Genomic DNA, 5,548 nt, shown 5'->3' with positions numbered 1-5,548 from the left:
GATTAGATTTTAGTTCTTTTATTTATACAGTAAGGGATTCTCTAGTGTCTTCTATGCTTTTTTCAAGCCCAGCTAGTATCTTTATAATCATTGTTTTAAATTCTATTTCAGACATCTTACTTATATCTGTATTGTTTAAATCCCTGGCAGTGAGTACTGTCTCCTGTTCTTTCTTTTTGGGTGAATTTCTCCATCTCATCATTATGTCCAGAAAAGAACAGAAGAAAGAGAGAGAAAAAAAAACAATAACAACAACAGAAAAAAAAGAGAAAAAAAGCAAACCAGAAGAATACAAAACAAAACAAAATAAGAAAAAATCAAGCAGGAAACAAAACAGAACAAAATAATAAGCTAGTTCCTGGGTGTACCTTGGTCTATTTGTTAAAAGAAACTAGATCCCAAAAATAGGAAAGAAAGAAAAACTTATATATATACAAAACCAAAATACAATGAAAGAAAACCAAAAGTAAAGTACATATACACATACATATACATATATGTGCATGTGTGTGTGTGTGAATTTTAAAGGAATAAGAAAAGGAATTGAAAAAAATAAGAAAATGGCTGAAAAAAACCCAAAAGACCAAAAAAAACCCCACCCATGAATGCTATGTACTGTTTTCACCAAGAGCTTAAGTTTTGCAGTTCTCTATGATCATAAACTTAGTTCTAGCCAATTGTACCTGCTGGTTTTCTTGGGGAGGGCGTGTTGCACTGATTCTCAGGTACCCTTGCAGTTGTGGAAATGCAGCTCCTTTGCCAGGGAGCCAGACTCAGGGTAAGCAGCTCTGGATTCTAATATGTGGTGTTGTTTTTCTCCCTGAAGGCTTTCAGCACCAATGGGGAAGGATGAAAATGGCAGGGCCCCACTCTCTAGCTCTGGAACTGAAAGTTTACACCCCCTACTCTTTAGTGAGTCCTCACAAAAAAAGTAATCACTTTTTTCTCCCTGGTTTTCGTCTGAACTCTCTGTTCACCCAACTATGACCAAGTGTTTTTATCTCAGCTATGCAACTGAGTTTCAAATCTCCAAATTTTACAGATTCCTGCAGCATGGACCTGCACTGTTCACAAAGTTCCATACTTTTAAAAAGACAGCAAAACTCAGCATTCAACAACGTAAAAGCTACAATGTCCAGCATCTAGTGAAAAATTACTAGACATGACTTACATGACTTATTGCGTGATCATAATAGATACAATATTGAATCATGTTGTACACCTGAAACTAGTATGTCATTTGCCAATATACTTCAATAGAAAAGTAAGAAGAAGAAGAAAAGAAAAATTACTAAACATGCAAAGAAACAAAATATTTTGCCATAACTGGGGGGGAAATTTGTCAATAGAAACATACGCAAGAATGACATAGATGACGGAATTAACAAACACTTTAACATAATTATTATAAATATAATTTAGGATATGAAGGAAATAGGAAATATAGTGATAGAATGGAAGATACAAAAAAAGATCCAAATAGAAGTTATAAAGATTAAAAACACAATACCCAAAATGAAAAAAATTGTAATGAAATTAAGAACAAATTAGACACAGCAGAAGATCTGTAAACTTGAAAAAGCCACAGACACTACCCAAAATAAAGAGGAAGAAAAACTGAAAAAATAAAAGTACAGAGCCCCAGTGAGCTGTGTGAAAGTATGAAATTGGGTAATGTGCAATTAGTGAAGTGTCCAACAACCCAGGTCATGATCTCATGGGTGGGGTGAGGGATGCAGCCCCACAATGGGCTCCACATTCAGCAGGAGTCTGCTTGAGGATTCTCTTCCTCTGCCCTTCCCCCAATTCCATGCATTCACATGTGCTCTCGTTCTCCAAATAAATAAATCTTAAAAAAAAAAAAATAGGAACCTAGGAATGAAAGAAGAAAAATGAAGGACATAAAAATTACTGGCCAAACATAATGGCTACATTTTTTCTAAACGTGATGAAGACCATAAACCCACAGAAGCTCACATAACCCCCAGCAAAAGAAACAAAACTGCATGAAGACACATATAATCACGTTGTCAAAAACTACAGATAGAGAAATCTTAAAAGTATCCAGAGAAAAACATATTTTATACAGAAAAAAGTGATGGTAGACTTCTTGTAAAAATCTGCAATCCCAGAGAATAACTGAATGATACTATCTTAGATTTGCTATCTTGACTGGGAGTTGGTGGCAGTTCAGCACCAATAAACGTTTGGGTAGGGACTATCAGTACTTTACCAGCCACCAGTGATAGTCCCCTCATTATGAGACAGCCATTGAATGATCCAGCTCCAAAACTCTATTTTAGTCACTTTCCTGGACTAGTCTTAGTTCTATTTTAGATCATGTTCCCCGTATTTTGAGACTAATATTTGCATAGGAGCTTACTGGGAAGTACACTCAGGAACACTTGTAAGAAAGTGATGGAGTTGGGATGGGGCAAAAGAAAAAGTTGAACTGCAGTGCAGCTGAAACCATGAGTGGCTGTGAAGGTCGGGTGGCTCTTCAGAATTGTCTCAACTGAGAGAAAGGGGTGGGCCTTTGTACCTTTATGTAAACCAGTCACTGAATATGGGTTGTTTCTGAAGAGGAGGTGTAACCTTAGGTGAAACAACTCCCTTCCGCCAAGCACACAATTCCTAAGGAGGACTGCAGCCAATATTCCTGGCAGCTGGGAGAATTAATGACAGCACTGAATGGAAGTCTATACAGAACACCTCATATTCACCACAGAGGATCCCTAGCATTAAAATGAACAAAAAGCAGCAGGGGATGGGGGGTGAGGGTGGGGAGGATTTGTGTTAATATGAGAGAAAGAGGGACAAAGGAGAGGTGTGAAAATCTGTTTTCAGTTATTTTTTTACTTTAGTGTTTACTAATTCTAATTTCTCTAATTAAAAAGTAATGCCTGTCTGTTGTAGATGATTTGGAAATGAAATTTTAAATCACCCATAATCTTATCAACCAGAATCAACCCTATGAAAATCTTGGAGTTCCTTCTCAAGAACTTTCTGTCTCTTAATGACTCAAGAGAAAGTAGCTCTCTTTGTCTTCTAAAACTTATATGATTGGTTAGGATTAAAGACTGACAATAATTTTTCCTAAAAATTCACGATGAAGCTAAAAATATAAAGACCTGCCATTCTTGCTCATTATGTACAATGTCTCAGACTTGTGTATTTGTGGGTTTTCATCAGCTTCCAGGTTACTTGGAAATTCTAAAGACCACATTCATCTTTAGAATTTAGCAGTCTCAATCTGTCTCATGATTCTTAAGTGACCTGATTTGTCAGGCAGCACCTTATGCTCAAGCAGAGCCCAGTTTCTCTTCCCTAGCTTAATTGATATTCTTGTGTCCCCTCCACAAAGACTTGTATTCCACCTATTGCTAGGCTAGAACATTATCAAGCATTATACTTACTGTTCATTAAATTTCAATGTCAAACAAGAAATTGGAAGGAATTACACAATTTATAAATCACCCAAATGTTGGTTGAATTTAACTTTTGGATTCATTGTTGAATAATTCCTAAAATGACTATCCTTTGTTTCGTTTATTTAAACTATGAGGAAGTTTGATTTTGGTGACATGGGCAGCAGTGCCATCTGCAGGTCTCCTCTGATGCAGCTCTTACTAGTCTTGGGTTCTCAAAAGGGATTTGACTCTACTGAATATTTATGGCTTTATAATGTCAAATGCAAAGTGATATTAAGCACAAATTTAAGAAGCATAAATTTACAGGTACAGATCCCTGTTAGGGATTTTTTTAAATCACTGAGCTAATATCAATTGTCATATCCATATTTATAGCCAAAATATTAAACATAATGTATAGGACCTAGAATGTATATTGAATGAAAATAAATATTGGGATCATAGAGGACTGGGCTCTAATCGTGGCTCTATTACTTACCAGTTGTGTGACATTAAAAATTTTAATCTCTATGACATGAAGTTTCCTTATTTATAAAATGAGAATAATACTTCCTTTTTGACATCTTTGAGAGCTCAAATGAGATAATAGGTATAAAGTGCCTCATGTAGAATATGCATACAATGTGTCCCAGTGAACAGTAGTTCCCTTTCCCTTAAAATTAAAACAAATTAAAAAAAAAGTCTAAAGGCTATTGTCTTCCTCCCCAGTCAGCTTAAGAGTTGTAAAATGTACTATTACCTATGGGGGGAGAATGGAGTTTGAAGGAACTGTCTTCTTAGGTTGCTTATTATCCACCCTGCTCTCGGCTTTCATTTTTACGTCTTTGAAATTTTAAATCTATATAGATATAGACACCTGCAAAGAATATTTCTGCAAGATATTTACAAGAAATTGATAAGCAGTGATTGCTGAATCTGGGGGATATGAAGCTTTAGTTTTTAATGTGTATATCTTTGGAGCTGTTCTAAATTCTATCACGTACATTTTTTCAAATAAAAACAAATAAATATGAATATCTGGAAAAGGAAAATATATGAGATTATCCTTATATAAAAAATGAATAATTCCTTCTCCCTACTCCCAAACCTTTGCTTCTCACTTCTAAATGAAGCAGTGCAGAAAAGGAGAAGGGTTGACTGAACAATTCAGATTTGGGATAAACTTTCTGAAATCATAATATATACTCTCAAGGGAACCTGTATTATGTAGTAGACAATTATTTCTATTCGCAGACTTTTATGCAAAGAATTCAGAAAAATCTTTGCCTGGGGGGAATTTTATCGTCTATGTGGAAAACCTGACATAAGTACAGTTACCTTGCTGAATACTAGATCAAGACAAGATCCTTTACTCACCTAACAATTAGGACATGTTGTAAGCATGAATTATGCTATTATGATCCATCCATAAAGCCCAGGTTGAGCTAGAAGAAATACAGTAAAATCTGTGCTATCTGGAAGATACAGACTAGAATAAGTGGTAATTAATCATTTTACTTCTTGTTTCCAAAGACCTCTGAATCAAATTAATTAGCCTTTGTTAACATCTATTATGTTATTGTGTATTATTGACAGTTAACAGTCACCACTCCCACCCACCCTTCACCTAACTGAATCAGACTGTCCTTAGTACTTAACTGAGGCACCCCCCCAACTAAGTGGCTCTCCTCCTGTGTGTGCTGCCAAAAGACCTCATACCTACATCCAGTACTCAGCTTACCACAATTTGTTAAAATAATTTTTTATATGTCTGTCTCCTTCCATTAAACCATGAGCTTCTAGAGGCTAGGAACTGGCTTGTTCATTTTTATTATCTCTAATACCTATCATGGTCCCTAGCATATATTTAAGAGAGACCCAACAGATGTTAAATGAAATAAATGGCTAGCTGGATGGATCTGTCTTGGGCATGGGGTACCAAAGTCTCTACATGAGACTTTGCAGAGCAGATGTTTCAGAAAATCCCTCTTCTACAGTGTCTATCATTTTCACAGAACCGATCAGTATTCTGATCCTCATTTTTTGCAACTCTGTATTTGCGAACTCGTCTACTCAATAACATGTATTTCTAACCTTCAAATTCATACTTGAGGCACTTTCACAGTCATCCCTCGACA

The sequence above is a fragment of the Ailuropoda melanoleuca genome, chromosome 2 (assembly GCF_002007445.2).
Source record: "Ailuropoda melanoleuca isolate Jingjing chromosome 2, ASM200744v2, whole genome shotgun sequence".
Classification (NCBI taxonomy): domain Eukaryota; kingdom Metazoa; phylum Chordata; class Mammalia; order Carnivora; family Ursidae; genus Ailuropoda; species Ailuropoda melanoleuca.
The sequence above is the reverse complement of the archived record's forward strand: the minus strand, read 5'-3'. Positions refer to the sequence as shown.